Genomic DNA, 8,474 nt, shown 5'->3' with positions numbered 1-8,474 from the left:
CTATTAACAGTGCATTCAGTAATTGCTCTTTATTTAAGATGTTAGTAACACTTTACAGTAAGGTTCAATTGATTAACAGTTAATTAGGCATCATGAACTAAAAATTAACACTTATACAGCATTAAACAGCAAGTTTAACTTGTACATGATTTTTGACACTTTTTTTAGTTGCATATAAATGAATTATAAATGAACATGAATTAAGTCCATTTTATACAATTGTACATTTATAAATTAATATTTTTGAGATGTGTTAGTGCATGATGCTGAATGCATTAAGAAATGAACATGATAATAACTTTGTGAAGTAGTACCAAACAACTGACACCAAAAAGTTATTAAATACACAAAATTTAAATCATATGACCTCTATTATCAAGCATTTTTTTCAGACAACTGCCATATCCGCCAATCAGATTTTTTAAAAAGTGCCTCTTTTTTAAACTGTAGTGCTATTGTGCTATAGATTTTAAAGCAGGAAGCTTTTGAGATGATAACGTAATTCATAAATGCCAGAACAAAAGTGATTTATTATTTTAAACTGACAGTACACCTCCCTTCATTGTTTTTCTCCGCAGAAACTTTCATCGCCGCCCCTATCAGTTTCTTCCTCTTAGGATTTGTCTCATTCTAATGAATTGTTTCTCCGCAGTGTTTTCTGCTTCTCCCGTCTTCTCTCTTTGTCTCTGTCTGTCTCTCGGTCTGTTTTTTTCCCTCCATTTGTTCTTCTTTGCTTTCCCTTCATCGTAACAAATGCATTCTCTCGCTGTCAGGGCTCATTTAAATATTTGGGGTGAGAATGAGAATATATAAGAAGAGAGATATTAATATTTATTCTATTAGCTGAAGTGCTTAGGTCTGTAATTTTGCGCCGTCCCAAAAGCACTGTCTTAGATATGATGGATAGCACACCATAATTATGGACGTGAAAAAGTGCTGATGACAGCAGTACAGCCGAGAGGCCAGCAATGGATACGCCAGCGGAGCAAGGGTTAAAGCGCACTCTCATCCTCTTCATTTCTTCCTTCTCTGGCTCACTCTTTTCTGTCTGCCGTTTCATGTTTTTCTGTCCCGTTTCTTCTTTTGTTTGCCGGGCACATCCATTCACACCTCGTCCCGATCACTCTTCTTTTGGTTCTCCTTCTCTTCCTCTCATCCCTCTATCACTCTGTCACTATTCTCATTTCCTAGCTCTTTATCATAGCTCACACCACCATACATTCTTTCTGTCTCTCTCTCTTTCTTGCTCTCTGTCTCAGTAATGTAAAATGTGCTGACTCTTTTTGCTTTGTGGCCAGTAGAAAGCTCTTCTAATAGGCCCCAGAGACTTCCCAGCCTTTCTTAAATCAAGTGGAAAATTGTTAACTTGCACTGATATAAAGATGTTCCATCCACTTCTCTTTTTTTTCTCTCACACTCTTCTCTTTTCCCTCTATTTTGCTGCTTTTATGTAAATTAAAATGTATGAGCGAGCATGGTCGGGGAGGACTCAGGCTTTTGTGTTTTCTTTGCCCAGATCGCAACCGTGAACATCAAAGTTAATGAGCCTTCTCAGTACTGCGTCCACCTCCCATCAGTGGGAGTTTCTTCTAATTAGATATGATTCCAAATTGCCAATCAACTTATAAGTTAGGTAAGATTTATATCACCCATACTTCTCATATTGGAGCTTCCACTAATTTGTAGAAATGAAATGTTGGTGGAAATTAAAAGAATAAGGCTATTTGCTCCCTCATCATAAATATTAAATGTCGGTAGAAGTGTGTGACTTTATTCTTAATCATTATTATTAGTAATGAAGAATATGTTTGCAAAAGAGCAAATAACTAAATATATACAGTTGAGTTCAAAAGTTTACACCCCCTCTCAAAATCTGCAAAATGTTAATTATCAAAGTAAGAGGGATCATACAAAATGCATATTATTGTATATTTAGTACTAACCTGAATATATTTCACATAAAAGATGTTTACATCTAGTCCACAAGAGAAAATAATAGTTGAATTTATAAAAATGACCCCTTTGAAAAGTTTACATCCCCTTGATTCTTAATACTGTGTTGTTACCTGAATGATCCACAACTGTATTTTTTTGTTTAGTGATAGTTGTTCATGTGTCCCTTGTTTGTCCTAAACAGTTAAACTGCCTGCTGTTCTTCAGAAAAATTCAAATACACAAAAATGCTGAAAAACCAAAGAATTTGTGGGACCTCAAGGATTTTTCTTAAGAATAGCAGGCAGTTTAACTTTTCAGGACAAACAAGGGACTATCACTAAACAAAAAACACAGCTGTGGATCATTGAGGTAAGAACACAGTATTAAGAATCAAGGGGATGTAAAATTTTGTACAGGATGATGAGGGAATTCATGAGTGTGCACTCATCAACAGCTCCAACATTTTTAGCGCTGAATGATCCAAGCGCCTCTAATTGGCCAATGCCATCCTAAGTTCAACAGAAACGCGTTTGATTGGTTATAAGGCTCAAGGCTGTACAAAACAGCATGGAAAAACAATCTAATGCAGTGTGAGTGAATCTAAATAAGAACTTTTTATTCATTTTCACATTTAATTTGAATCGCAACAGCTGTAATACATTGTGGGTTATTGTCAGGCATGAAAATGGGTCAGGGGTGAAAAAGGCGAGAAGGGTGCTCGAGGGGTGATTTTGTTTCACTTGTTTATTCTTCCGTCATGATTGACAGCCAAGTTTTTTTTTTGTTTGTTTGTTTTTTTTCGGCAAAGAAATCAACCTAATAAGTGTTTTCTACCATTATCGAAAAACATACCATCAACCACAAATGCTATTTGCTATTGCAGACAGAGCATGACAGAAAAAAAAACATGTTTGATAAAAGTTTCCATTTGCCAATTTTACAGTAGCCAAATAAGTTGAATGGAATAATAAGCCAAGCACAGGTTCTGAAAAAATACTGTATTAACATTTGTCTAAAGACATGAAATAGAGCTGCATCGTTCTGCCCGAAATGTCAGTGGATGGCGCGCACGGTCTACGAACGCGGGACACTCAGCTTGAAATGAAATGAAATGGCTCAAATCCACTTTATACTAAGTTTGAATTTATCAATAAATACCATCCAAGACCCCCCCCCCCCCCCCCCCCCCAAAAAAAAAAAAAAAGAATTTCTCATCGAATCTACACGATTCACGTGGGTCACCTGTTTTTTTGCTTCAAAACGGCGAATTTCGCCGAAAAGGTGAGGGATTTTCATGCCTGAATTGTGCAGGGGTATTTTTTGCCCATTTGTTTTGAATTTATAGGGCATTTTTGTTCATTTTGGTGCCATTTTTGCCACAAGCCCTCCTTAATTTCTGACCCTGGTTTGGAATAACATGAGGTTGAGTAAATGACAGTATTAGTTTTTGGCTGAACTTACCATTCTGATCTGATTTAAGTTGATCTTATAAACTAGACTTTTGATTTCACTTGCCAAGAACTCCTTGTACCTCAAAAGGGGATGAAAGAGGCAGGTAAATCTGTCACTGCTTCCACAATAATATACTGCTGTGCAACAAAATGTCAGCTCTTTCAAATAATAGAGCAGCAGACTCGACAAAAGGTTATACAAACAGCAATATGGAAATCCAAATTTTTTTTACATTAGACAAAGCTCTTAAAAACAATTAAATGAAAAAGACCTAAAAAAGATGTCATGAACCTTGCAAATTTGAGAAAATACTCACTGTAAGAGGCCATTGTAGCAGCTTGATAATTAATAGACAAGACCTTTTTTCTCCCTAATAACTTTTGGACCCTTTTGGTGTAGCAGCCAACCAACAAATCTGAAATTGGTGGATTCAACCAGCTCTGGCCATCTCAGTGGTCAATATGCATCAAATGCTCTGTGAGTAGACTCAGTGGATGTAGTCAATGTTGTTGAATTATAAATGCCCTGGAGATGCCAGTGTGATAGTTGGTACATTTCACTGCAAAACAGCCTGGGTCCATCCTATATGCCATATTAATGGCATATAGGGACCCAACATAGAAGATTTTTAAGCAACTGAATTATTTTCTACTGTATCAGTCTGATGATTAAGAATACCTGCTATTTATATTTTGCTGTAATTAGCTGAATCATTATTCAGTTACCAGTTAGCATCTCTTTTAATCAGTCTTCTATAATTGCATAAACTCATATTATAAAAAAGAGGAAATGCCTATTAAAATGTGGACATTTTAAGGGAAAAGGTGATTATAATGCCATTTTACCCATAAACATAATTATTTTATTATAATAAAGACTAGACACACAATTAAAAGTTGTTTATATTATTGTGAACATGAAATCAGAAAAGTTCCAGAAAATTCCAGATGCAGTATGATCAGGTTGTCTCACTTCACAACGCTTGTAATTTCTCACAATTTACACATTGGTTCTATCTGCCTTTGCTGGACCTTTGAATGATTAAAGCTCAACATGGATGTTATCAGTCAAACAAGAAACAAATGGGTGTTTAAAAAAAGAAAGGTCCCAAATGCTCTTCTGAAATGGGGTGGAATTGGAATCGACTGAATTCAAGTGGCAAGGGATTTAGCAAATTGGGCCAATTAGCCATGAGTGTGGTGAGTGATGATGTTGTCTATAGGATGATTTAGGGGGCATTAGAGACCCGGATTCATTGGGTACGATAATCCAGTTAGACTAGACTGTGTGTATAGATAAAATATATACTTTTAGTGTTTTGTGTATAACAGTAAACAAAGCAAAAGCTGTCATCTTGGGCTTAAAGACTCCATAGCCACACTATACATGTCTTTTTATGGTTAGTGACTGAGTCTAAGACACAGACCTGGTGTGTGTGTGTGTGTGTGTGTGTGTGTGTGTGTGTGTGTGTGTGTGTGTGTGTGTGTGTGTGTGTGTGTGTTTTATGATTTAAAAAATAAATAAATAAATAAAAATAAATATATATATTGGAGGTTTTGTTTTTAGTTTTGCTTGGTCATTTGTCTTGTGTCTGTTTAGTTTAGTTTTGTTTCTTGGTTTGGTGTTTTGTTTTTTGTTTTGTTTTGTTTTGTTTTTTGTTGACCGGGTCCAGTTCACACAGGATGCATTTGTTTTGCTTGGTATTGTATTTTGATTTTTTTTTTTTTTTTTGTCTGTTTTTGTTTTGTTTTTGGTTTATTTTGCTTTGTGTTTGCGTTTGTTTGGTTTTGTATTTAGATTTTTTTTTTTTTTTTGCTTTCATATCTGGCTGTTTATTTAATACTTTATTTTGTATTTTGTTGTTTGTTTGTTTTTTGCTTGGTTTTGTCTTGTGTCTGTTTTTGGTTTGGTATTTTGTTTTTGTCAGTTTATTCATGTTTGCTTTTGTTTGGCTTTATACTTTGTTTTAGTTTTTTTGCTTGTCTTTTGGCTGTATTGTTTTGGTTTTGATATTTATTTAGCTTCTTATTTCATTTTGCTTTTGATTGGTTTTGTATTTTGGTGTGTGTTTGTTTCTCTTGGTGTTTTGTCTTGTGTCTGTTTTGTTTGGTTTTGTTCATATCTGGCTTGGACTTTTGACCTGGTCATGCATTTACCATAAGGCTTTACTAGGGGTCTTGATAAGCATTTTGGTAAACTAAAAATCTGAAATTTTATTTCCTTTATTTATTTATTTTTGTTGCATTGTGTTTTGTCTTGTGTTAGTTTAGTTTGGTGTTTTGTTTTGTTATTTTTTTTATTTAGTACTTTTAGTTTTTTGTTGTTGTTTTTTTGCTTGTTTTTGGTTTGGTATTTTGTTTTGTGTTTTTTCTGTTTTGTTTTGTCTTTTTTACTTTTGTATTTTGATGTTTTTTGTTTGTTTTTTTGCTTGGTGTTTTGTCTTATGTCTGTTTTGCTTAGTTTTGTTTCTTGGTTTGGAGTTTTGTTTTGATCTGAATAAAATTTGTAATCATTTTTTATTTAATTAGTACTTTTTGTATTTTGAAGTTTTTGGTTTTGTTTATTTTTTGCTTGGTGTTTTATCTTGTTTCTGTTTTGTTCTGTTTTGTTTCTTGATTTGGCGTTTTTTGTTTTGACCTGAATAAATTTGTATTCATTTTTGTTTGTTTAATTAATTAGTGCTTTGTTTAGTATTTTGAAGTTTTTGGTTTTGCTTTGGTTTTGTTGTTGTTGTTGTTGTTGTTGTTGTTTTGGTGTTTTGTCTTGTCTGTTTTGTTTGTTTCTTGGTTTGGTGTTTTGATTTGATTTAAGATATTTAATTAGTACTTTTTGTATTTTGCTCTTTTTGCTTATGTTTTGTTTTTGTTTTTTGTGCCAGATTTGTTTTCTTTTGTTGTGTTTTGTTTCATTTAGTCTTGTTAATATGTTAGTCTTCTTAATTTCTGGCTTGTACTTCTGTCCGCACAGGATGCATTTACCGTAAGGTTTTACTAGGGGTCTTGATAAGCATTTTGATTAACTAAAAATGTGGTGCCTTTGGTGCTAGACACTGAAAAAAACAGCAGCCTGACACATCTGTGCAACAATTAAAAAAGTAGCACAGCTGGATTACAAAATTATGTTTTCAGTGTTAATGTTCCCTGAGGGTTTAATTGAACAAAATCTGTCTGGTTTCTGTATCTCATTTTTAAGAACCACAAGATAATACATAATAACTGTAAATTTAGTCATTTTTAGCTCACTTTTGGCTCTGACCTGATTCCTGTTGGGGAAAGTGTCTCTGGGCGGTCTGCCCCAAGGGGTGACAGGGAGTCCACACTGTTCCCGGACACACGATCCTTCAGCCACCCTTCCCTCCCACACACATACAGACTCTCTCTCTCTCTTTCTCTCTCTCTCTCTCTGTTTATTTCTGGAGCAACATGCCCCACACTCGCCCAGTCTCTCTCTCTCACTTATACACGCGTCTAGCGCTCCTCACCCCATAGTGGGGTATAATTAGCTCCTCTGACAGGTGGGAGGGATCGGGTCTCCCGAAGAATGAAGCTACCAATTTACGCCCAAATTACACAGCCACACAGACACTCTCACCTACTCTCACTTACACACACAAACACATGCTCACCTTCTCTCACATATCAGATACATGCACCTACTGATGTGTGATCACACGCAAACACTTACTTTTGCTAACTTCAGTGCACTCCTACAGAGTGTGGCACTCATGAAATCTCTTCCTTTTAACCTGACAGTGTCCCACATCTTCATATCCAGCCCATTAAACATCCATTGTCAGTCTGGATATAAAGAAATCAAGCATTAAGAATGTTCTGCTGTCTTCACAGTGTAAGAAGAAACACACGCTGGTGTGTCCAGACTTCTCAAGTACCGGTGTGTGTCCACGTGGATCCAAGTGCAAGCTGCACCACAGACAGAGCTTGAAACGCTCCGGCTCTAACACAAACTTTGTACCGGTCAAGAAAGCCCATACTAAAGACATTTCAAAGAGGTCAGGAACTAATCTAACATTAGCCTTTACAGCTCTTAATTGTCATAGATACACAATTAGTGTTCTCTTTTTGTTTTTCCTTTTTGTACTGTTGAAATAAAGCATATTATTTGAATAACTGTATTTTATCTTTTCAGTTCAGAGGAAGTTCAGACACAACTGGAGTCCATACAGGCAGATGAGGGCTCATCCTTCTCGGGTCCTGAGAAGCTGCCTTCCTTCATTTCCTTGTCCAGCCCTTCTGACATATCAGAGAATCCTGATACCCCTAAGGTCCCTCCTGCAGCAGGCCCACAGGCCAAAGGTTTGTACTTATATGTCTATAGGACTTTAGATGTAACAGATTCACTATAAAATAATAATAATTGTAACAAACAGAAGATGAAATTAATACACTGGCCCTACAAAGTATATAAACACTTAAGCTACACTTAATGTATAAATGTTATTGCATTAGTTAAATATAAAACCATGTGGTACTTTATAGAAAGATAAAACATTTCACAAAAAGACATTTAGATTTGCTAGGTTTTAAATGATATTTATATGGAAATCCGTTTCCAACACTCAATAAAAAATAAAACTGTAAACTTGCAAGAACATATCAGTCTTTTTTCCCACTCAGAATTGGACTTTAACTCGTAATTGAAAAATAAAGTCAGAATTGCAAGATACAAACTCACATTTGCTATGAAAAAAGTCAGAATTGTTAGTTTATATCTCGCAATTCTGAGTTTATAAGAATTGTTGCTTTATATCTAGAAATTGCGCGTTATATCAGAAAAAAAATCAGAATTGTGTTTGTATTGTTTGTATAGTCAGAAAAAGTCAGAATTGTGAGTTTTTAATCTCAATTCCGACTTTAAATCTCGCAACTATAAGTTTATATAAGGCTATTCTGACAAAAAAAGTTGGAATTGCAAGAAAAAAGTCTTGAACTGTGAGAAAGAATTGTGAGTTTTTAATCAGAATTGTGGGAAAAGTCAGAATTGCGAGATATAAACTGGTGTTATTGCAAAAGAAAAGTCAGAATAGTGAGTTTTTATCTCACAATTCTGACTTTATATCTCACAACGGA

The sequence above is a fragment of the Garra rufa genome, chromosome 12 (genome assembly GCF_049309525.1).
Source record: "Garra rufa chromosome 12, GarRuf1.0, whole genome shotgun sequence".
Taxonomy (NCBI): domain Eukaryota; kingdom Metazoa; phylum Chordata; class Actinopteri; order Cypriniformes; family Cyprinidae; genus Garra; species Garra rufa.
Note: the sequence above shows the minus strand (reverse complement) of the source record.